Source organism: Pogona vitticeps, chromosome 2 (genome assembly GCF_051106095.1).
Source record: "Pogona vitticeps strain Pit_001003342236 chromosome 2, PviZW2.1, whole genome shotgun sequence".
Lineage (NCBI taxonomy): Eukaryota > Metazoa > Chordata > Lepidosauria > Squamata > Agamidae > Pogona > Pogona vitticeps.
Genome location: NC_135784.1, coordinates 254,300,920 through 254,326,914, shown reverse-complemented (window position 1 = coordinate 254,326,914; position 25,995 = coordinate 254,300,920). Strand labels below are relative to the sequence as shown.

Here is a 25,995-nt window from a genome sequence, read left to right as displayed (position 1 = left end):
TTTTTCAATTGCAAATGCAGTGCTGCTGCAACCAATAAAGTTGTGATCTTTTCCTTCCAAAGAATGGTTGACTCTCATGGTGTTGGGCACCATTCTGGGTCTATTAGAAGAGAAAAATGGCATACAGATTAAAATTATATATATAATTACTATTTTAAAAAAATATTTGTTTGTTTGTCATTCTTCTCTTCAAAGAGACACAGAATAATATGATACCAATAAGATACACCATATAAATGATAAACTACAATAAAGCCTTAAAACTCTTGGCAGAATGTGAAATGTTGTGGCTTAAAAACCTCTAACTATACAGTGGGAAAAGTTCAGGCAGGGACCTACAGAACAGAATTAGCTTAAAATCTCCCCAGAATAAACCATTCCTGATTGTTTTGTTCTCCTCAGCTGGCGATTACTATCTCAGTAACTCATTCGAAGACACTGGTAAGAGAAAGAATAAAATGCACATTTACTCACAGTTCAGAACAGATAAAAAACAACATATAGATAAATACAGTGGTGCCTTGCATAACGAGCGGCCCATTTAACGACGAATCTGCATAGCGATGCGGATTTTGCGATCGCAAAAGCGATCGCATTGCGATGTTTAAATAGGGAAAACATCGCGTTGTGATGATCAGTAAGTGTTTTGCTTACTGATCTTCGCATTCCAATGTTTTAGAACAGCTGATCGGCCGTTCCAAAATGGCCAGGGGTTGAAGAAAATGGCCACCCGCAGCGTTTTCGCACCGATTCCTCGCTTACCGAGGCAGCAAAAATGGCGGCCCTATGGAGGATTTCCTCTTAGTGGTGAGTTCCCCCCCCATAGGAACACATTAAACAGGGTTTAATGCGTTCCTATGGGTTTTTTTGCCCCGTATAGTGACGTTTCCAGATAGCGACAATTTATCCGGAACTGATTATCGTCGCTATGCGGGGCACCACTGTATTGACTTTTTTACATGAACAGAGCTTAACTGATTCATAGCGCCATGATTAATTACATGACTAACAGAGCACTGATCTAACTGACTACATGACCGGCTCACTGCACAGTTAATCCTAGGTGCCATCCCGTTTTTTATCTTTTTTATTTGTTAGTTTATTCTATATTATTATTTACTTTCATTTTGTTTTTAACGATAATGCTTGCACGGATTAACATGATTTCTTTCTTCAACAACTCTAACTGACCCCTGACTGAAAAAGAGCAGGAAAAGGAGTCCTGAGTAGAGAAAAATGGCTTTCTTCAAAATCTGAGGTAGAAAGGGAGCAGTTAGTTGCTGCTGGATTGATGGATTGTCATCCTAGCCTAGAAAGGTCCAGCCAAAACCTCATAAAGGCACCATACAAAGTTTGCAATAATTCCAACAGCAACAACATAACCATTAGCATATTTTAAAACTTCCTAGCTTCTGAAGGCCTGCCAAAACAACTTACATCTCTATCTGAATCCCTGTAGGGATGTCATACTTTGCAGGAACTCAGGAAGAGGGTTTCTGGGAGTTGCAGTCCAAGAACACCTGGGCTACCCAAGGTTGGGAACCATTGGTGTTCTGGAGTAGCTCTGTTTTCTGTTTTTCAACAATGTTACCAAAAAAAAAAATGGTTGTGGCTAGGCCAATAACTAGACACTTGCCTCAGAGTCCTAACCATTCCAAATTTCCTTCACAGAGTATTTATAACTGCCATTTTCAAGACCTCTGGGAAGACACCATCTGACCATGAAGTGTTCCTTATGGTCAACAGAAAGTCTCTTACTTTTTTCTAAATAGGCCTTAACAAATACAAATACCCCCATCTCTAGCCTTAACCAATCATGATAGACAAGGATCCAGACCAAAGGGAAAGCAAACTGAATCTATCCATAGAACAATGACAAGATGGCGCCTCTAAAGCCTCTACTTCTAGAAATTACTTTTAGATTGGAATCAAAAGCAGTGAGATCAAAAAAAGCAAATGTATCAGCACTTTGCTGATACTCTTCAACAGGCCACACATTACTTGATCTTAAAGTTGTAAGTTCCTCCACAAGTTTAAATAATTCTCTTGAACCATCAGGGGCCCTTGCTATGCTGCCTGTGTGATGTGTTCTTTTAGCAGCTGTAACTGCTTTTGAATAGGCACGCATAAATTTTCTATATTGACCTTTAACTGCAACAGACTGAGTTTTCCTCCACTTTCACTCTAGGTGCCTACCAAACCTTTTCACCTCACCCAGTTCCTCATTAAACCAAGGAATTGACTTCCCTTCTCTCGGTCAGAGACCCGGATTAGGATTAAAGCCTCCCTACCTATGCACTCTTGTGCTTGCTTTAAAGCTCATTTTCAGAGTTTATGGCTGTGATCTGCTTGGAACTAAGAGAATACTTGACTCATTTTCTTAGTCACTATGCTACACTAGTTCACGGATAGTACAGTGGTGCATCGCTTAGCGATCGCTCTGTTGAGTGATGAAATCGCTTTGCAATTGACTTTTGGCCATCACTGGAGTGATCGCTTAGCGATGTCCCCTATGGCTAAAATTCAGTTTGCGATGATCGTGGGGAAGCGATCATGGCAAAGCGAACTTTTTAAAACAGCTGATTGGCGGTTCCAAAATGGCCGCCGCAAAAACAAAATGGCCACTGCTGTTTTGCCTCGCTTTAGAGGCACCCCAAATGGCCACCGCTATGGAGGAATTTCACTTTAAGGTAAGTTTTTAGCCCATAGGAACGTATTAAACACATTTTAATACGTTCCTATGGGCTTTTAAATATTGCTTAGCAATTAAATCACTTAGCGATGTTTTTTCTAGAACGGATTAACATCGCTAAGTGAGGCACCACTGTATAGTTCATTTATATCAGACTATTCTACATTATCTGATTGCTATCTAAACCACTTTAAAAAGGGTAGAGATATGCACTTGAATGTGGAGAATCATTAAGAGCTGAATAGGAAATTATATCTGATCAACCTTTGTATATAAAGAATCATACCTGAGAAAGCTGACAAGGGATGGTTTTGGTAGTCCTCCGTTACCCAGCTGAGTGTTGCAACGGTACTCCCAGCAGGACACAGGAGGAGGGAACATGTTTAGTACAGAATGGGAATCTATTTTACTTTTCTGACCAACCTGAGAGAATAAGTAATAATCTATGTTCGAGGAGACATGGCTGGCAAGCATGAAGGGGATATATTCCTGCTCTATATTGGTCTCTCTGTATCCTGGATGAGACCCTAGGTCCGAAGCATTTATGTCCGAAACATCAATATAGAAGGCCACAACAGTGCACCACACTCTCTAGGCAGCTGTAATGGCAGAGTGATGGCATTTTCCCTGTCTACTGTTTTGCAGACATCAGGCTACATCATCCACCCCAAGGACAGAATCTGGCCTCGTATTCAACGTCTGCTCCAAATTTTTCTGCACCTAATTGGGTGTTGTTTTAGCTTCAGAATATCATCAATTTCCACCTCCGTGGAGTCTTCAGCTCACATCAGTGTTTCCTTGGGGTAGTTTTTTTTAAAAATAACTACTTCTAATGCAAGGTGCATTCCATTTCTGAACGGTGGCAACATTCCAGAAAAATGACACTAGTTTGCATTTATCATTACCAAGGAGACCAGACCTCTTTGCCTAATGACCATGCCATTCTACCAGACACGAACCAAATGAATGCAAACATTCTCAGGAGAGAATGTTATTGTATTGCTCAGCTCTCTAATTAACAGCAAGACCTGGTTTTGATTAATAAAAGACATCCTGAGTCCACACTAGGGAATTCTGGAAACACCTGGACCTCTAAAATGGCTTCCAACAGGAATGTTTTGTAGGGCTTTTCCCCCCGCTGAATGAGAAGCTTTGCCTCAACAGACAGGTAAGATGAATAAACTCCATAACAATGTTGAACCTGCCCTTGTATGGAATCTCTGAAACTGCAACAAACAGCTGAAGCTACTCAGGCAGTGATAGCACCTTGTTTGGGTCAGAACAGCATATGTTGTCACTTCAAGCTCTGTATTTTAAAAAATGCAAATATTGCTTTGTCTTGTTGTTCAGCTCCCTAGCACAGATCTTCCCAGGAGAAAGTAATGGTGGAAAACTTCCCTGGCACTTTTGACTCTTGGGCATATGAAGAAAGAGAGCAACATTTCTCCAGAAATACCGTGAAAACACCAGATGTTTAAATACAAGGTTTTATAAACATGAAGCCCTGTCTGTCTATTTTGAGAGACAATCTGTATGTGGCACATCACAGATGTGTTCTGCATAGCCAACAGAGGGATTGCAATTTGCAAAATTTCTTTTGGGAAAAAAGACATATCCAATGAAACTGTGGTTAGAATTCATAGCCCTACCAACTACCATGGGCCCCTCCCCCACATTTCCCAAGGGTTTCTACTTCATATGTTTGATCTGCTGGTGAGCCTCTTCGCCGGCGCAGACCGATGTTATCTTCCTCCCTGGATTCAGCAAGACTCAGTAGCCTCGTGAGAGCAACCCAGGGAGGGTGGGGAGGAATGGGTTATTTAAGGGAGGCTCCTCCCTACACTTGTCCTCTTAGCTTCTGTCTTCAGAGGATGATGGAGCTCGCAGTTTGGTTTCTTTTTCAAACTTCGTCATTGGCTTGGAGGCTCAATCGGAGAACGGGGGGCTGCATCGGCACAGAGTTTGGACTCTGTTTCACTGACCCCCCCCCCCCTTTGGGATCAGACAGCACTTTTAATTCTTGAATTCATTTAGGAGTGTTGTTTTTTTTTTAAAAAAGGAGAGGGTAGCGTGGGGAAGGTGCAGATGCGGGCCAAGACACCTGCAGCTGGCTCAGATGCCACACAATGGTCCAGAGAGCCTATAATTTAATTTGGGTCTGGCTCATTGATTTTGGGAAGGGTTTGGGGGCCTAGGCCGGGCTCTGAAGGGCATCCGTCCCCCCCACCCCCACCCATCCCCATTCAGTTTGAAAATTTTCTGTTTATTGGTTATATATTAAACCCTCTCATTATTTTGATATTACACCTATAGATAGCTTTATAGGTGGTATAATTTGAGCCAATTTGTTGCGCCTGCAGTATAATTTTTGCAGTTACAGTTATAGAATGTTTGGTTAGGGTATGATGCATTCATTAACCTGATTAATTAATAATTACAAGTGAGTGTCCATTGAATTGGCTTTTTATCTGGGTTTAGAATTTTTTAAGGATTTTTCAAATTATTAATCTTATCTCTATTATATGTTATATGTTTTTGATTAAAGTAATAATATTACATTAACAAAGGGCCCCAGTCTAATTAAAGTCTCTTTATTGGAGTCATGATTACTGGATTATGCAAAGGAGATGGATGCGGAATATTTGTTAGAAGGATTAAAGTACGGGTTTAGAATCCTGGCATTAGGTGAGCGTAAGGCCTTTTTTGCGAGGAATTTAAAACTGATGCAAGGAATGGAGTGCATTGTCAAGGTAAAAATTAGAAGGAAGTTGCAGAAGGTAGAGTATATTACCAGCACCTACCCGTTGGAGAACCTACGGGTATCTCCTGGGATAGTTAAGTATTTGTAGCTGTGGGATCAGCTTTTTGTCCTTTTCAGGAGATTGGTTGATTATGGTGATACTATCCCACACACTACACCAAAACACAGAGTTCTAACTCCTGTCCTCTGAAGATAGTGGCCACAGAAACTTGCGAAACATTAGGAAGAAAAAACTTCAAACACAGCCAAACAACCCAAAAAATCTACAACAACCAACTTAAAGGTTTTGTGGAGTAGCCAAAGTTGCTCCAAGTGCACAGGAAGCAGGCTTTCCACAGTTTTCCACATTGAGCAGCAGCCATGAAATCACAAGCCCCAGCAGCAACCATGCTGCTAAGTCAGTCTATGTAATCAGACCGGCATCACCGAACATGAAAAGAAATATACAGAATTGCTGCTCTTCGTACTTATTTGAGGTGATGAAAAGCAAGTCAGAGAGCAGAACAATTATAGGACACTCTGACTTGCTGACATGGGCTGGATATACATGCCACCTGAGTAATCAATGTAACGGTGATTTCTTTCCTGGTCACATTGCTTTTATTTACAGCCTAGGTGATTAAATCTATAGGCCCCTAGGCACTGATGTTATGTGAGCTGCCTAATTGCTCGCATAAAGGGAGGCAAAGAAGTCTTTGTGTTTCAATGATAGATCACCATATCATTCATGGCAAAAAAAATATATTGGGTGACCTTGAGAGTCCTCCTGCCAAGAGACCCTGCAGAAAGAATTGGCTGTCAAGCCCCTCACCATTTGGCAGCACAGGTGCTGTTTATAACACCGAGTCCTCTGCAGCTTTCTGGAATGCTCTTCTTCTCACACGGCAAGCCTGTGCATGTGCTCCTGTGCTACGTTTGCAATCAGAGCAAGATGTGCTAAATCTGTCAGTGTCTGTCTCTGAATCGGCGGCTACAACTGCTGTCTCCTGGCAAATGCTGATACCCGATGCCTCAATGGAAGCCTCTGTGAAGCAGGCACTTGTCTGCTCCACCCAGCTCAGATTTCAAGCATTGATGAGATCTGAAATGGGTTCTCGCAGGAACGACAAGAATTATTATATTACTAGAGACAGCAGTCTCTGCTGATTGCAGGCTCCAGAGGAAGGATCTATAAAAGAATCAATCGGTGAATTGTTCCATTTTGCCCCATAAACAATGTCCCGCAACCATTTCCAGAAAACATTCTGTAAACCAGGCAGACTTTCATATACCTAGCACCAGAGATTTCCATGAAATGGGGGTGGAAAAAACCTAAGCTAAAGAATTCATCTTCACATACTCTTGTTGTGACTCATATTCTCCTAAAAAAAGAAACAGATTGAAACTGCAAGGCATCTGATGTTTGTTGCTGGATGATTCCCTCTTTCCATAGCTATCAAGCACCGTTTTTATCTCTTTTTGTCATTTTCTTTGCCAAGCAAAGGACGTTAATACAGCCCCTTGGAGGCAAGCAAGGCTTATAAAAAGGCACTTTCTTGTTTTTTTCCTAGAGTTTGTGCTCAATCAGTAAAATGGAAAGGAAATAAAAATGAGAAAGGGAAGGTATAAACCCAGCAGATTAACTTTTGTTTCAAGAATCTTCTTCGTATATGACTGCTTCAGCTTCCCATCTTAGTGTTGCAGAAGCAGCCCGGGGAACTGATTATCTCTGCGAGAAATATACATTAATTAAGATATACTGTATCTTCCTCATATGAAGCATGCTTCTAGTCACCAGTGCCCGTGAGTGCCTTCTTCCAGAAAATAAAAGCCATTCTTGTAAAAGCAGAGGCATTTTTAAAGGAATAGAGAGGAGGTGACTGCAGCAGCTGGCTGCTGTTGACGTGAACTACCTGAGGCTTGCAAACATTTCTGATCCATGTATTTGTTCTTGTTTCAGAACAGGAAATTATCGTGTCAGGTATTGCTGTTGCTTTCTGCATGACCAACAGGTCAAGAGAGCCATTATCTGAAAGGTACAAATACGTGATAAAGACAATTTATTAAACCTATCTCTTTTTAAAAAAATAAACAGTCCTTGAGCAATGCTCTGAAGTTGTCTGAAGACATTAATGTCTAGCTGTGTTCCTCACCATCTTTTCCAAGGGTGGAAGACTCAGTGGAACTGTTCATAATTAGCTGTGTAAATGCACAGAGATGTTTCTATCATGGATTTATTTAGAGAAATAAACGCTAAGAAATTAAAAAAGAAATCTTGAAAGATAATAAAACGGAGCAGAGGTAGTGCTATCATTCCGACTACGATGTGCCAATCTGTCATTTGTGTTGGGAAATAAATCCATATTCTTATTTAATTCTTAATGCGCATAAATCTTCCATTGAGGTATTTCACACTGAACATTTTCTTGGAAGTCTTTTTAAAAAAACAACAGCAATGACAATACTATGATGATCTAGAGCACCACAACAATGCATTACAAAGATGTCCTCAAAGGAATTTAGCAATGTTACTTTTTTATATATATCAGACAAGTCCTCTCAATCTCTTGATTGACCTGCTTGCTTATGTTGGAATCAGAATGAGACTGTAGTTATATAGAAGCTTGCCTTTTATTAAGTCATATCACTGGTCCATTCTTCTTCATTTGAGCTGGAAACAATCTAGTGGTGATTCTGGAGTGGAAGGAGCAGTTGAAAGGGTGCTGTTGTTGTTCAGGGGATGCTTAAATATGCTCACATTCTTCAGGGCAGCTCTTTCCATGACCCCCATTTGCCCACTGAACATACAGTACTGTCTGCTTTTACGAGCAGCAGCTCTCAAGGGTTCCAGCCACTATTTCATGTCTTACCCAGAGAAGCCAAAGATTGACCCTAGAAGCTGCTGCATGAAAATTATAGAAGCATAGAATATTGGGATTGGAAGGGGGCCTATAAATGCCATTAACGCCATCCCTAGCTCAGTGCAGGAATCCAAATTAAAGTATATCAGCCCGATGGCAGTCTAGCTTTCTCTTGAATGCCCAGCAGTTGAGAGCTCATCATACCCTGAAATAATTGGTTCCATTGTTGTATAGTTCCATACAAAACAGCTGAAGTAAAATTTATATGCATAATGGACACACATAAAATGCACTGAATATAAGATTAGATCTCTTAATCCATTACCAAATGTAATATTTCTCATTATATCTACTGCCACTATTATTTTCTTCATAACTACCAAGCCCATTTCTCCTCACAAGGCTCAAAGTTAAAATATTGTAGGGAATGTGTCAATATTCCCTACATTAATATGTGTGATTCCTCTGCTACCTTCTTTCACATTTACCTTTATACATTCTTTAATGTAATCCCCAGTCTTCAAAGAAAAAAAAATCCCACATGACCCCTCTATCTTCTCTCATCTTTGCTCAGGCCTGGAGCCTGTTTTCTGTCTCCTGGAGGATAGTTTACAACAGTACCCTAAAACAAAATTGGTCATAAGTTACTTCATGTAGATGTACCATACCAAGAACCAATGAATGTTTAAAATGTTTTACTTGTTAAACTGACGTTTCATTCAACATTTAATTTTGTTTCCATGTCTGCTGAAGTGGACGTGTCTGCAAAAGTTTACATTAAAATATAATGGTTTTTAAGGTGCCACATGTTTTTGTCTTGTTTTGTTTTGTTTCTTTGGATTTGTCTGAGATGTTTCTACTGATACTTAACAAAATGTGGCTTCCTGTAACTTGAGCCCCTTATTATGAATCCTGCACTTTGGAATGACTAAAAACAGATCCTGCCCCCTTCTCTGTATGACAATCTTTCAAGTATTTGTAGAGTGCTGTCATCTCTCCTCAGCCTTCTTTTCTCAAGGCTAAACATGCCCAGTTATTTCAGTCTTTCTTCACATGGCTTTGTTTCCAGTTCCCTGATTATCCCTGCTGCCCTCATCAGAACCTGTTTCAATTTGTCTGCATCCTACTTCAGATAAATCCTAACCAGTGCCAAATAGGGAAGAACTAGTACTTCATGTCATTTGGAAACTGTACTTCTGTTTATGCAACCTAAAACATAGGTCATATCATACTGTGGACTAAGATTCAGTTTGTCATTTAGAATAATTCCAAGATTCTTCTCACATGTAGTATTACTGTGCCAAGTAGCTCCCATCTTGTAACTATGTCTAGGGCAGAATCCAGAGGTAGAAAACATCCATAGTAGTTGTTGCAGAGCTTTGAATTTTGGTTAAATTCTTATAGCTACACAGCAGAAGAGATTCACAGAACAGAGTCTCAAGTTTCCCAGAGTAATTCACCCCCCTTTCTCATTAACTAGCACATACAGTCTCAATAACTCACTTTGAGATATTAGTAAGAGAATAAAAAGCTTCATTACTTACTTATAAATAGCAAACTGACAAACACGACTACTTTTCAACAACAGGCTTGAGAGGGAAAAAGTTCTCAGCAGGGAGGTGGGACTCTCTTTGAAATGAGAGGCAGGGAAGGAACAATTGGTTAATGCTAAGTAGATTGACAGTCAACTCAGCCCAGAACTGTCCCTCCCAGCTAAATCTACTAAAGGCAGCATGTGAGGTTGCAAAAACAATAGTGGCAACTGGAGCAGGATGTAGGGCCGAGGTGCAGTGAGGATGGGGTAGGATCTAAGGTTAGAACACAGCAAAGTATAGTGAAAGATGGTTCGTTAAGGCAGCCTCATAATTTTTGTGAGTCAATGGGGCTAGGCAAGAAAATGAGAGCATACATGGAAAGTGAAACAGCAGCATTGTGACATAGATGTAGATTGAAGAAAATGCTTGAAAATCAGAGAGCATTTAAGTGAATGTCTGCCTGCCTGCCTGTCTGCCTATGTGTATGAATGGTTTTGTATGCACTGGAAAGTGTGTGTGGGGAGGGAGGGGGGGAGGGAGGGAGGGAGGGAGGGAGAGAATAAATGCCTGAGTTTTTGTATGAAATGAATACCCGGCTTTGCACGTCACCTTGACTCTGTCCAAAGCCCACTATTGGCTGTTATGCCTTTGATCTACCAACCATAATGGACATGAGCTGCCACTGGCTCTCACCCTGAAAGGTCATTGCCCTCCTGGCCTGGTTTACATGAACTATATGTTGGCAGGCTTTAGAAGTGAGCAACGCACATGGCTAAATGTTAGAAGAGGAAACTTATCTTTCAAATCCCCTTTAAGCCTCAAAGAAGTGTTAATCAGAGATGTTGAGATATTATTTTTAAAAGGACTCCATGCCCATGGCAGTCATGTTGATCTTTTCATTCCTCCATTGGCAACAGTAGTTCTTTGTACTGGAGGTTATATAAGCAGGCCAACAATTAAAATATATATATAAAGATCAAAAATAATTAAAAAACCACAAGAAAATAAGTTATTTCCTTCTTCATTTTTTCCAGAGTGTTGCACAATTTAAAATTATATATGGACGTATATGAAATATAGGTAAAATTATAAACAAATGTTAAATTATTTAGACTATTTTATGTGAGGGAGTGGCATAAAATGTGAATAATTCCTGTCAAACAACCTCTGGAGTGTTTGTAATCTCTAAAAGGAACCTCTACAAGTAACTAAAAAGTACACAAAAATAAGTTTTAACTACTTGTTCAATTGCTTTTGACATGTAAATAATCATACCCTTGTTGCCCTCAAAGTAACCAACTATAGTAACATTGTCTGATTAATTATGACTCTTGAGTTCAGAGCTTTCAGTCAAACTAGGAGCAACACATTCTCGGAAGTTTTCAGCTAATGAAAATATCAGAAGACCTACTTGCTTATTCTCTTACCTCAGACTCAAAAACATGGCCAGAGAAATGTGATGGAGTTTCATCAGAAGGAAGCAGATGAACTAAAGGTGAGTATGAAAAAATCAGATTTAAAGACAAGGAGAAAGAAAGTGCAAGAGATAAGTGGGGCTATGAGGGATAAAGTTGGGGCAAAAATACTACTTGGAAGAGGGAATTAGGAGCTGGCACTCGTCCGTCAGCCTACTTCCAGACAGATTTCATAGAAAAAGAAAAAAAACTATTCGTAACAATGGAATAAGACATCTCTTTATCAGCACCCAGTGCATTTCAATGCTGTGTTAGCCAGCTTCTGACAAAATATCCCCATCATTATTGTAAGTTACCTGGTAAGTGAGACTGATGAGCGCCATGTATTTCGCATCTTCGAGTTGGCGCTAATGAAAGAGATAACCTTACAAATGGCAAAGTGTAAATAAACCATGAGGAATGGTTCCACCAGCAGCTTCAGTTAAAGAAGCAGAATTTGAACACTGGTGTGATTTTGCTAGAAGAGGGAAGATCTCAGGCTCAAATCTCAGTTGGAAGTCATTCTCAGTTTATCTTTCAAACTTTTCTACAATATTATTTAAACATGACCAGAAGGTTGGCTTTCTTGGAAATGGGGGCTGGAGAATTCAAAAGTTATTTTAAAAAAAAGTGGATCCAGCACAAGTGCCCTACCATCAAAGATACTCCACCTGTTGGAGGCATGTAATCCAACAAGGGAATCTTTCTGGCAGATGACCCTGAAACTGTATTCCCAAGGGTTAAGGAACTCTCAAGGATGATGTGGAAGACAGCACCAGGGAAGAAGGGCGAATCCAAGCTCACCCAGCAGTAACTGGTGGATGGCTGTAGAAGGGATAACACAGGTGGCTGGAAACAGAATGTCAGGAAGACACAGCAGCGACAGGGGAGATTCACACACAGGGGAGGGGGTGTAATGGCAGACTACGTATCCGAAGGCCTGGGTTCAAATCTCCACTTGACCATGAACACTCACTAAGGGAGTGGAACCTATCACTCCTTGGATATTTCACTGACCTTGCAACTCCTGTCAGGGTCAACTTCAGGACTCTTTATGACCCAGCATGGCTGCTGAGACCACTGATCAAGGTGTCCTTCTTGGCTGCTTGGTTTGGACGAAGAGCTTAGGACATGGCTGATTCCCTCTTTGAAGTGTTCACACTCACCGCAGAAGTCTTGCCGTTTGTGCTGGGTGGGTGTGAATCTCTTGCCATTTCATCATCCACTGCTCCATCATTAGAAGGCAGGACAGACTTCATCACCAAAAGAAGACATGGGGGAACAAAAATCATCAAAATGGAGGATATTCATCACTACAAGGATGACACCAGGCACTCATTTGTATATGCTAATTTAAACTAATATATCAAAATATCATCATAATTAAACATTGTAGCTGTAATTTAATCAGAAATACAACTCACCTAACACAGAATGCAGTGTCCAGAATCGCCACCTTGGGATCCATTCCATCAGAATGACTATCATTTTAAAACGGATTTCTCTTTATTTAAATGAGTCATGACTGCAAAATTTGCACTGCGAAGTTTCTACAATTTGTCAAGATGTCAGATGTAGGCTGAAATTAAATTCCACTTCAGAAAAAAAGGATTTCAGAAGTTATACTTTCAAAATTCTAGATGCTGCAATATTCCACTGTGATGCACTGCACAATTGTAATGAGCCATGGAAGGCAGCCCATCTAGGAGAAGGAAAACTCCGATTTCAAACCTCCACTGCCTTGTGGCTATATCCACTCATGGAAAAGGCTTCAGGAGTTAACCTCGAGGCAAAATCAGGAGCTGGAGTCCCGAAGGCAGCATGTGTCGTTCTGCCAACTCCTGCGACATTGCTGGAACCAGTTGTATTGGCTCTTGCCTTTCCATTGGACCATTTCAGCAATGTGGAGAGGGGGGATCTGCTGCTTGGGTAACAGCCTATCCTCCATATTACCTTACCCGGGCTTCATGCTCTGGAGAGGACACTCCTCCATTCAGAGCATGTTACCATAGTCTCTTGAGACTGAAGGATGCCTATGCTAGCATGTATTCACATTATCACCCTTACTTCTGTGGCACCATGGAGTTTTCTTCTTTAAAAGAAAACATAAAAAACAGCAACCATTGTTCATTCCTCCTCTTCCTTGCTGCATAAGACAGTGCACACTTTGTGTTAGGATTCCCACTGGTAATATATGTTTAGTCACAAATGCCATGCAATTGTTTCTATGAACCTTAGTCCCAAGAAAGCATAAGTAGGATCACATCTTAATGAAATGTGATGTTGGAGGAAAGCTTTGTGGATACCCTGGACTGCTAGAAAGACAAAGAAGTGGATCTTAGAGCAGATCAAGCCTTAATTACCCCTGGGGGCAAAAATGATAAAAATGAGGCTGTCCAACTTTGGGTACATCATGAGAAGACAGGAAAATAATGCTGGGAAAGGTTGAAGGCAGCAGGAAAAGAGGAAGAACAAATGCAAGATGGATTGACTCCCTAACGGAAACCACAGGGTTGAGTTTAGAAGAGTTTAGCTAGGCTGTTGAGGACAGGAGACTTTGGATATTGCTCATTCATAGGGTCGCTGTAAGTCAGAGATGACTTGATGGCATCTAACAATGACAACAATTATAGAGACAAGTTAGCCCAAGAAGGTCTGAACAAAATTCCAGAATTCAAGGAACTGGAATACCTGAAAAGTTAGTGAGTTAAACCACACTGCGAATTGTGCTCAGTTTAGAATTTTAGCTACTACATCCCAGCTTGTCCAAACCCAAATACTTTCCTGTTTTGCACTGTTATTGTCAAGATAGGCAAGTATGTGCTCATGAAAATGAACAAGATTGTGCTTGTAAAAGCCCTTTAAGCCCTCGCAAGTGAGCCATGCAACAAAATGTTACAGCAGTGAGTGAGTACTTCCACATAACTCGGCTGCTGATACCTTGTAGATGAGTGTTCAGTTGGCAACTTTACTATCTGCTCTGGAATATGCATATGAACAAACAAGATGGGGATTGTTTTGTTGACAATTTTAATGAAAATTCACTGCAGCCCACACAGAAGCAGATCAGATCCTCCTTCCTTCCTTCCTTCCTTCCTTCCTTCCTTCCTTCCTTCCTTCCTTCCTTCCTTCCTTCCTTCCTTCCTTCCTTCCTTCCTTCATTCATTCATTCATTCATTCATTCATTCATTCATTCATTCATTCATTCAGTTATTTGGCAATTTAGTCACAATCCTTGGCAGTATGCAGAGGAGCAAACCAAGTCCTTCTTTTTACTTGGTTATTTGGCAATCCTTCTTGTGGTTCATTGCACCATGAAGAGAATCAAACCAGGTCTTTATTTTTTCTAGTTAGTTGTCACCATGCAGAGGAAAAGTGCAGGTTGGGATGTCCTCAAGGTATGTGTGCCTCTGTGTGTGTATGTTTTAACAAATTAACTGCAATCCTTTACTTACAACATGCAAAGGAATAAATGTGTGTGTTCCTCTGGTTACTTGGCAATGCTAGATGACTGTGTTGCTTTCTCGCCCTGCCAGAAGTGTGATAAGATTTCCTCTTCTTTATTTTCTCCAGCAACTCTCCAGCCCGGGATGATTCGTTACCTCCTTCCCCTCTTTCCCATCTAGACTGCCTGCTGGACCAAAAGGGGTGCTGAAGAACTATTTGATCTTGCTTTTGCCTGTGACCTCTGTGTTATGGAGCAGGCAACAAGGAAGCAACATTCTCGGGGGGGGGGGGCTGCATATGCAAGAAAGGGAAGGGACTCTTGTTATTTCTTGTTTTAAAAAACAGAACTACTTGCCACTGCCCTGTTCCGGCTGTGCCAAGTTGAGACCCAAACAAGACAGAGGTCCAAAGGCAGGATTGTCCTCCTTGATACTGGACTGATTACCACTGTACTGCAAGCTGCCAGTGGCTAAAATCGTACTGCATGACATAAGCAATGTCCTTACTGGTAACTAAAGAGCACACTGCCCTATTCTTGGGGATGGGGGAGCATGAGCAAATTGACCTGGTGCGTGCATCCATCCCTCCAAGAATTGTGGTGGCAGATCTTCATTTACCACTGAGGAACAGACCAAATCTTTCGACTTTATGTTGCACGATAGGATTTTGGCCATTAGATTAGATGCATTGTGAGTGAACAAAATGTTGTCCTTCATGTTGTGCATCATCTAAATCCTTTGCATGGGAAACTGATTGGCTAGACTGAGTTCAATGTCACCAATATGCTGATAACACAAAGCTCTATTTCCCCTGTCTATCTCAATCCAGGGAGACCATGGAAATGCTGAATTGGTGCCTGTGACGGATAATAGGCTTGATGGGGGCTGATAAACTGACAGTTAATTTATACATGACAGAAGTGCTTCTTGCCACTATAGCTGCTTGTTCTTCGAGTGATATTTAGCTAGTTTTAGATGGAGTAGTACTTGCTTTGAAAAAAACCTTTGTTGTGCTCCTGGATTTAATGTTTAATGTTGCTAAGAAGTTTTGGCCAGAGTTTGTATTGTTTTGTTTTGTTTTTTGTTTTGTTTTGTTTTTTTAATGGGTTAGGTGTAGGGATGGGGGACAGGGGGCATAAGATAAACAGGAGGTGCAAATCAACATAAACATTTTAAAATACAGTACTCATTCTTATTTGTTACATTTCAAAGATGTATAAGTTCCTGGCATAACTTAATTATAATATACATTCTATTTCTAGATTAATCATAGGCTTTCAATTATCAAATATTAATATGCATTCTATTTTTGAACCAGTCATAAAATTTATGCCAACAATCCTCATAGTTCGTCTTTCTTGTCGAATCTAGCCATTCTAATAATTTATCCATTTCCACGGTAACCAGAATTTTTGCTATTAACTCATCTTGTGATGGATTCTCCAAGTCTTTCCAATGTTTAGAAAAGAGAATTCTTGCACCTGTCAAGATATGGATGGCTAAATATGTTTTCATTGCCAGAGGTATTTCTGACCTGCCTAGTCTGGTTGCATTTTCTAACCATTTCTAGGTACCAATTTAAGTACAGCCACATAAAGATTTATTACTCTGGGGCTGCACCAGCGATTACAGGAGTATTGTTTTTTCAACTACAACTCCCAAAATTCCCTGACCATGCTTATTGGTGGATTCTGAGAGTTGTAGTCTGAAAATAATTTTTTCCAAGCCCAGGCTGTCTGCATCATATTGCAAAATTTTCTGTCTTTTCAAAGTAGTCAGACTCCTCAGTTGGCACAAAGAGTAGATGCTAAAAGTTCAGACCATGGATGGAGTTTTAAAACTGGTGAGTCCTTTTTCATATCAGCTTTCCTCTCTTTCATTCTGTTTCCAGGCTTAAAGAGGCAGTTCTCACCTTTAAAACTCCAAAGCTCCTGGAACAAAAGGCCCATCTCCTCTCACCAGAGCTCGTACTGCAACAAAGGATGCAACTAGTTTTGGATCGATATCATGGTCAAGGCTGTTTTTCATGCAGCCAACTATGGCTGAGGGCAGGGATGTGTGACAGAGCTTTCTCTGGTGCAGAATCCAGGCAAATGAGCTACCTGCCTTGTAGGATCCATCCGTCTGGTGCATGCTTTGATGGCATTCCACCACCAGCTACAAACATATTATAGCAGGCTTTTGACTTGAATGGCCGGTGAAGTCTTTGATCTGCCCGCTTCTCTGGCTTTCTGAGATATGTATTTGATCTTCCCGCATGTGTTTTATTGTTTTACGGCTGATACATATCATCACGGTTAGCCTCTGCCTGGTGCTCCTTGTAATGTCAAAGGTTAAGGTGACAATATTTTAATAATCAATGGATACATTTACTGAGGTTTCTTGTAGGACAACACATGGGTTACAATTACATGTAGGACCACATTTGATTGTGCTGGAAATGGTCATTCTTTAATCTTGCTTAAAGTGACCCATCCACGGACATAGGAATGATTCCAGCAAAACCGTTAAGACCACCACCCCAAAAAGTAGCCCTGTTGCTGGACAAAAAGGTCTAGAGGCACATTTATTTAGGATTAAAGCTTATCAGGGTTTTGTTTGGAGTACATCCATTGACTTCATTGCACTGCCAAGAAATGGGAATAGTGATGATGTGCTTGCTGACGTGCTGCCATGAGAAAGAAGTGGCTAAAGATGCTAACAGACCTGAACAGAAATTATTAATAATTGCATCTTATCTCACACAAAAATCTGCCTTCTTGAGGAAGGCTGCGTGCTGCATATTGGAGATAGAACACATCTGTGGCCCAACAACAGCTTAAGTCATATTTGACAAAATGCTCACACTTTCCTACTGTCAGATTCAAAGACAGGCTTTGTATGTGGGTTTTTGCAGGCAAATCTCTAAACGGTAAAACAAAGCTTTCCACCCAAATTGACAAGGACAAAAAGCACTCTTGGATAATTTGAAGGAATAGATGGACTGCTGCTGTCAGGCAGTACCTTTGCAGAGAAGATCTGCATCAGATGCAGTATATCGCATATTTCAATTGTGTGACCTGAGACATTTTAGTTTTGCATTCGCAAACCTACTTTGACCAAGTGGGTGGGTTTTTTCCCCATTAGGCAATGAATGCTTCCAGTTGCAGAGTGACCTCTGGTGTCTGAAAAGCAGCTTCATTTCTATTGGTGTCAAACAAGACACTAGATAAATTGCTCTTCTTGAAATCTTCTCTGCCCTTGTATTTCAAGACTAAACACTGTTACCACTCTGACAAAGACAAATCAGTCTGGAGGGTTTCTTCTGCATTATCATGTTATGGCTGAAATTATAGACATGAGCCTGAAACATGCTAGGCATATGAACAAAGCTGAATGCTTTGTCTCAAGACTGTGCTTTACTTTCAGAAGAATTATGTGCACTATGCAATGTCCAGATTGGGTGATGCAAGAATAAATACAAATGAATTAAAATGCTTCTCAAAATAGTCTCTCCTAGATTTCAACAGTAAAAACATTTATGCAAATTAATAAAAAGAAACCAACAAAGTTACATTAGTCAAACACACTTGGGAAGCTAACTATGAGCATATCTTTTAGGCCCAATTAGCACATTACCATGCTTGGAGTACATATTGTCCATGCCACATGGAGCATGTCTTCACACAAAACAAGGGAAGGGAGGTCAAGGAGCAATAAAAATTATTTCAGGTCATTTAAAGTGAATAGAACTATTTTACCCTGTCCATTAATTGAAATGAACTGAAAACCGACAATGTTAATACCCATGATGATGTAGAAGTTGTTACACCTTCTTCTTCTGTTTCTGAGATATGTTTGTAAACTTATAACTGATAAAATACAGCAATTGTACAATTATATATCTAATGAACCCCCTGCCCAGTTTTCAACTCATATTATACTCTGTGTATCACTTATATATATACCAATTAAATCTAATGGTTTTCCTCAGTTTAAAGTTTCATGTCATTTTCTTGTGGCAAAGTCACCATCTTTGGGTCTATTGTGATTGCTAAACTCTTCTAATGGAGTTCCTGGTGTATTAATCAAACAAAATACACGCCCTATTGCTTGAAAAATGGAACTGTCACAAACTCAGCAGACTCTTTTTTTTCCTACTTGTTTTGAAGCAGATGCCATTCTTTTCATTTCTTCTTGATGCTAAAGTTATTCAAACTTCACCTGTCCCCATCTCAAAATAGCATGAAATTGCTCTACATTTGCAAAGCAATGCCCATCTGGCAGCAACTGTTCCAAACAACAGCCAGGCTTCTTGGAGGCTCTCAATGCATCATTCATCACTGAACACATGTCCTGTTGTTGCTGGTCAAATTAGCAGGAGCTTGCAGAAATAATAAAGAATTATTTCATGTTCTTGCTATGCAGATTAATTGTTCTTTTCAAGGAGAGTGCCCACATTAACATAGCTGACATCTTCTCCTTTACACTACCCCCCCCCCCCAAAAAAATAACAACCCTGGAAGAAACACATTTGTATAACTCAAAAACTGACACACTTAGTTGGAAACATTCATAAAATTCCATTAAAAAGCATTATTTTACTGGGAGTCAGGGGTGAGATGAAGGAGGCTTCCCCATTGCTATTATGGGTGTTATCAAGCAATGGGCACCAACAGCTACTTTGGTGGTTTGTGTTGGTTTGTTTGTTGACCAAACAAGTGTTTGGCACTTCACAACCTCACCTCTTCTGGTGGGGTCACATTCAGGGGTAATGCCCTGGCTTTCTTGCCCTGCCTCCTCCAGGCACTGATTGGGTGCTCACCAGAGGAGGCGGGGCTGCGAAGCACTAAACACGTGTTCAGCCAATAAACAAATTGCCATGGACTGCTGAACTTTCTACTACTGGCAGTTTGTGCCCATCTCCAGTTATATCTTACCAACTGTGGTAATTTAATTAGTTTATTTCTTTATAAGACAATTATTAAGCAAGGGACACCCAACAGACAAAAATATCAAAGGCTGAGGTACCGTATTTTTCCATGTATAAGACTATACTTTTGTCTAAAATCTTTAGCCTAAAAATTGAGGGTCGTCTTATACACAGAAGTAATCTGTGGAGAGAGAGAAACAAGTGGAGGGGAAAGCAGGGATCAAAGTGATCCTGCAGTCCTTTGATCCCTTTCCCCCTACACTTGCTAAGCCCCACTTAGATTTCTTAATTTTGGGTTAGAAAAGTGGAGGCATCTTATACACAGAAAAATATGGTATATTCTGAATTCCTACAGCATGGTAAATAGATCGTCCAAAAACATCATGAAATCTAGCCTTCAAAGCCTCTAGTCTAGAAGCGCACATTTACAGTGCACCTTTTGTAGAGTTGCAGTTTATACATTGCCCTCACAAAAATCTCATACCAAATACCTCGTACCACCACCAACATTGGTCCATTGGAAACTCTCTCCTCTAAAGGTGGGCAAGGGATACCTAGGCCAGCTGGCACAGGAAAACAGATGACTCCCAAGAAGGAGCTTTACTTTGCACCACCACCCGTGCCGGAAAATTACTACAGCCATCTCTCACCTCGAGAGAGACAAGAGTGCACCAGCAGTAGAAAACATGGGCGAGACTGGTGGTCATCACAGAGGAGTTTTTAATTATAAGGAGATGCTTTCCAGGAGTAATGGCATCTTACTTGTAATAGCAAGGCCCTATTCACAAGAAACTATTCTACCTGGCTAGGGCTTTTGGACCTCAAGTTTATTTGCCTCTGTTGTAGGCAAGAAAAGTGCTGGAAACAAAGTTGCCTGCTTGCTCCCGCTCTTGTTAGACCTTTCCTTGAACCGTCCTCCAACTTTAGCTCCTTCAGACAGCTGTCTCGCTTGACCTTGATGTGTTATTCTCTCTTCAGACTGAACTTGTGCTTGGACTAGCCCATCTCTGGTGGAATCTTTGGAATCTGTTTTCAGACTGCCCTCATCTGGAAGATCTCTTCTTTGAACTGGACACCCTTGACTCTGAACTGGGGACCTGCTGAGGCCAGGCCCTGCCTAGAAAACGACACATACCAATTCTAGAATCTAGCAGATTTTTATAATACCATTTTAGGGGCGGGGGGAAGAGACATAAATACAGTTTATGAGGGAATTATTAAAAACTAGGTGACACATGGGTACAATAATAAAATACTGTACGAACATGCATGATTTTGTGTGGTATAGTGAAAAGAATGCAGGAGCAGAATTGGAGACCTGAGTTCATTTATCTGCTTACTAATAAAACATGGATCAGTCAGCCTGACCTACTTTTCAAGGATATTGTATAGACAGAATGGGAAACCCCACGTGTGCTCCTCTCAGGTCATTCATGGGGTCAATCTATATCTACAAATGGATACAGATGGTACAGACACACATTTCATTTATATACAGAGAGAGAGAGGGAGAGATGTATGATAAGAATTAATTAAGTAAACAAGAAGAACCCAACGAAGCTGGTTAGCTATAGAAGCAAGTTGTACAATGTGCAGCCATGCTATGGATCCTACTGACGTCATGTCTAACCTGTGGCCTTTGTTTTATTTATTTATTTTTGTGGCTCACATTAAGCTTGGAAAATTACATTAAATTAATCGTATTAAAATAAAATTGAGCTAATGGCCAGATGTTGTTGGCAAGATCACTAATCAAACACAGTCTGGGTAATGTGTTCCATGCCTAGCTCGCTGGGAAGTAATTACTATAACATTAGCTTTACACTGTTTAAACAACCATTTCATTATATTTTTTTTCTACACTGATTACATTTTCCTAGAGTTTATAATGCATCATTACATCTCCTTTATGAACAGATAGTGAACAACATAACTACTTATTAAAAATTCCCTGCTCTCTTTCATCACTTTAATAAATCTAATTTGACTGCATTTGCATAAAGTTTTATAAAGAATGATTAGTTCTTTTATTAACACAGTACCTAGGGTGTGAACTAAGCCACTTCTTTCCAAAAAGTCATTGTTTACACTCTGCTTCTTCAAGAATCCTGTGTGTGCTGCAGGTAATTAAGGGCAAATATTTGCCATAAGCCACTGTAAGTGAAATAGCTATACCCACATTCCAATGAGTTCTACAATAAGTTATTGACACAAGTGCTTAAAAAGAACTTGCTCTCTATTGCTAGATTAATCAGCCTAGTTCAGGAGCCTATAAATTGTCAGCAGCATCAGACACATGACAAGAATCTATGAAGTTTCTTTTAAGTAGTGTCCAACACTGGAGGCATTCTGGAGAGAGTTAGACAACCATCTGTCAGATATGCTTAGATTTGGATTCCAGCATTGAGCAAGGGGTTGGACTCGATGCTCTTAGAAGCCCCTTCCAACTCCATTCTTCTATGATTCTATGCCTTGCCTGGATGTTCAGGCAACTGAAGGAGATTTTACCTCAGGCTAAACTCCCACATGGAGAAGAATGAAACAATGGAGCTAGGCCTAGTGGTCTCCTATTCCTGGAGATATAGGGCCCAGGATCTGAGACCAAAGGGATGATGTCACAGAGAATGTGCCTTCATAAGGTCGCTGAAGAAAGGACCTTGTTTGATAACTGAAAATTTTGTGTGTGTATGTGTGTGTTTCTATGTACACATTCACACACATGCACATGTACATTATTGAGGCAATTAATGTAGATTTCCTGCACTACCTCCCAAACAACTGTGTGCAACATACCAACAAATGTCTTCAAGTTAAACCAGTGAGTCCTGGGGCCAGATGGGAGTGAAAAGGACATGAGTACCCAGAGATTAAAGCACCACATGTGATAAAAATCAATATTCTCTCCTCCAACTCCACTTCCCCTGTGGTTTGTCCCTTTTTCTAAGAACCTGAGGAAGCACAGCAATTTCCTAAGACTTCATCTGGCACCAGGAGATCTCACAACCTTATTCTAGATTCCACATGAGCAACATCCTTTTTCTTCTTCTTCTTCTTACATTCTTAAACTTCTGAGGCATGGAGGTGCCAAAATCCCCCTGGGGTTCATGAAGTCCATGGATTGCATGACATCCATCCACGTAATACAGTAAGAAAAGGAATGGCTATAACATAACCCTTGATGTGTTTAATTCTCTCCCTCCAAGAACTCCTCAGGCTATCAGAAATAACAGGCTTGGGATCATAGAACACAGATGTCTATTTGGCTTCTGCTGGAACAGAATTCAGTTCAGCTAGTAATGCGCAACGATTGACCAACTTGGAGCCCCTTTCCTTGGCATTTGCTGTTAGCAATGTAGCAGCTCCATATCTATCAGAATACTACTCCGTACTCATTTGGTCTCATATGTTTTTGAAAACTAAGCGAGGTTGAGCCTAGTTAATACTTAGATGGGAACCCACCAGGGATCTCCAGGTAGGACTACAGTACTAGACTGGATGGGTTAACAATACGAATTAGTGTAAGGCAGCTGGTTATCTCACTATATAATGGTGCCTCAACTTACGAACACCCCAACATATGACCAGTTTGAGTTATGACTTCTACTTGCAACCGGAGCTTCCAGTTACAACCAGAAAAAGGCAGGGGAAAAAGGTGGGGAATTCAAATTGCTAACCATTGATAGCAAAGAGGCTGCTTCTTTGTAGTTCTTTCACCCCAGCAGTTAGAGAGTGTGCAATCGGAGGAGGCTTCGGACTGACTGTTAAAGTGCCACTTTCTACTTTTTAAAAACTGTTCTGGGTGAGTTTTGTAGCGTGGTTTTGGGCTGGGTGGTGGGATTATGTTTCTATGCTGTGATGGGTCTTGCAGAGTTTGTTTTTTGTTTTTGTTTTTTCCCCCCATTTCCAATAGGTCTTGTAGGGTTTGTTTGTTTTTTGGTGTTTTTCCCCCATTTCCGATGGGTCTTGCAGGGTTTGTTTGGTTTTTGGTGTTTTTATCCCCATTTCCGATGGGTTCTTGCAGGGTTTGTTTGGTTTTTGGTGTTTTTATCCCCATTTCCGATGGGTCTTGCAGGGTTTGTTTGGTTTTTGCTTTGTCTTTTTGCATTTCTGAAGGGTCTTGCACAGTTTGTTTGCATTTTGTTTTGCTTTTCTTGCATTTCTGAAGGGTCTTGCATGGTTTGCTTGCTTTTCTTTCTTTTTTTCCCCCCTTCAGCCGGAATGAATTAATCGCGTTTCCAATGGGTCTTGCATGGTTTGCTTTTTGCTTTGCTTTTTTTGCATTTCTAAAGGGTCTTACACGGTTTGTTTGTTTTTTCTTTTCTTTTTCCCTTTGGTCAGAATGGATTAATCACGTTTCTGATGGGTCTTGCAGTGTTGTAGTTTGTTTGGTGATTTTTTTTTCTTCAGCCAGAATGGATTAATTGCATTTCAGTGCTTTCCTATGGGAAATGGTGCTTCGACTTATGACCATTTCAAGTTACGACCAGAGTTCTGGAACCAATTAAGTTCTTAAGTTGACGAACCACTGTATTCCCATTTCCATATTCTATCAGAGAAGATATGAGTTACTATAAAGAATCAGCACATTGCAGTATTGTGCCTGCTTACTTTTCCATATGTCAAACTCACATACCCAGCTCACTAATCTTGTTCTCTACATTACTTCTATATCTACTTGCAACCTTCTGAATGCAACCCTATAAAACAAGCTTGAAAAAGACAAAGTTGCTAACCAAAATCAAAGGCCTTAGTGAAGAGTGGAAGATGCATGGAAGCATTAATGGAAAAATGGAGAGGACCAGAACATAAAGCAGAATTTAATGCATAGGATAAGATGAATAGGCCAGGGCACAGGGAAAGGGACAGTGTGATCCATGGGTAGAAGCATCAATGGGGTATTTTAGAAGACAAGACCTGTGGTATAGAACTCTTGTGGGATTAAGCAGAGGGGAAGAGGTGGGTTAGGACATTTGTCTGGGAGAGAACGGCAAATTCAGGATATCCTTCCATGTGTTTCATATCCTTCTCAATCAAAATAAAGGTTGTAGGGTGAAGATACCCACTTATTTCAAGTCATCTAAACAATTCCAAAGCTATGGAGGTCCACCTCCTGTCAAAAGTAATAGAAAGTCTGTGGTGCAATGCAGAGGGCAAAACCAACAAGTCAGACCTAGGAACTGAAGACATGCAGATGGTTTTGGGCTGGCAGCGGCAATGTCTCCCTTTGCTGATGATTGGCACCTTGCTTCACCTCTTTGCCTTGGATGCCCTTCTATTAGAAAAACAAAAGCCCCACAGCTTTATGGGGAGAGGGTGGAGAAGAAGGGGGTGCTTGCTCAGTAGGGTGGTAGATAAGGTGGAGTTGTAATAGTTGCAGGAGGGTGAAGAAAGAAGGACAGGAAGACAGCAACCACTATGTGACCTGGGGACTATTAGAGGTCGGCAGGTTGGTACACTGCTCAGGCACAGCTTGTGTCCTCCCTCTGTGCCTTTTCCTGTCAATGTTATTGGTTGTCAGAGCCCCCTGATTAAATTTCCACAAAAACTCACAGAGCCACAACAATTTGCAGCATTTCACACGAATAGGTGCACAGCAATGAGTGTTTTTTTCATGCTGCCTTTTCACCACCATAAGGGAATTAATACATGAGAGTGTAACTGATTGAAGACAGCATCATGAAGATTCTTGGAGCTCAGTAATCGGGGCACTTCACACCACAATAAAGGTGCAATCTAGATGCACCCTAAGTGTGTGGCCAACGTTAAGGTCCCTGGCCTTCCTGCTTATAATTCATTATCTGTAAATCAGGCAAGGATTGGACAGCTCTTTAAATGAGGTGATTTTAAAAAAATACTCTCCTTTGTCCACTTTTTAAATAGAGGACTGTCCTCTGTAAAAGGAGATATGTCACTGCTCTAGTCACCCTCAGCTTCTCTCCTGTTGCATGGTCAGGATTCAGGGTCCTGGTACACTTGAGCTTGGTTTGGTTCTCAGTGAGCAGTCATGTCCCCACAATGGGATAAGTCAGGGCAGAATCTTTTCCATCAGCAAGACTGTTAGGGGCCACAGGGACTTGGGACAAACACTTTCCCCATGAAGCCAATTGTATGCAAGTCTATAGTCCCTACAGCTGGTTGAGATAGGGAGACTAAAAATATCAGACAAAAAAAAAACCATGCAAAAATAAGTCAAGAACATTGTGGTAGCTTAAAGATTAATTGCTATATTTTAATGTGATTTTTGTAGATCAAATTCACTTATTTGGACATTATGGCCCCATAACCAGGTAAGACATAGATAAGGGACAAAGTAATAGACAAAGACTATCAAGCTGTAAACAATTTAAATTAGCTT

General features: G+C 40.6%; 1 long non-coding RNA gene across 1 annotated transcript in view; it reads right to left on the bottom strand.

The window, feature by feature from the left end:
- Positions 1-1,074: 1,074 nt before the first annotated feature.
- Positions 1,075-25,995, bottom strand: part of LOC140704211 (uncharacterized) — a 40,348-nt gene continuing 15,427 nt past the window's right edge. The window contains exon 2 of the long non-coding RNA XR_012083340.2: positions 1,075-19,091. This is a non-coding gene — a long non-coding RNA (uncharacterized LOC140704211). The remainder of the gene's footprint in view (positions 19,092-25,995) is intronic.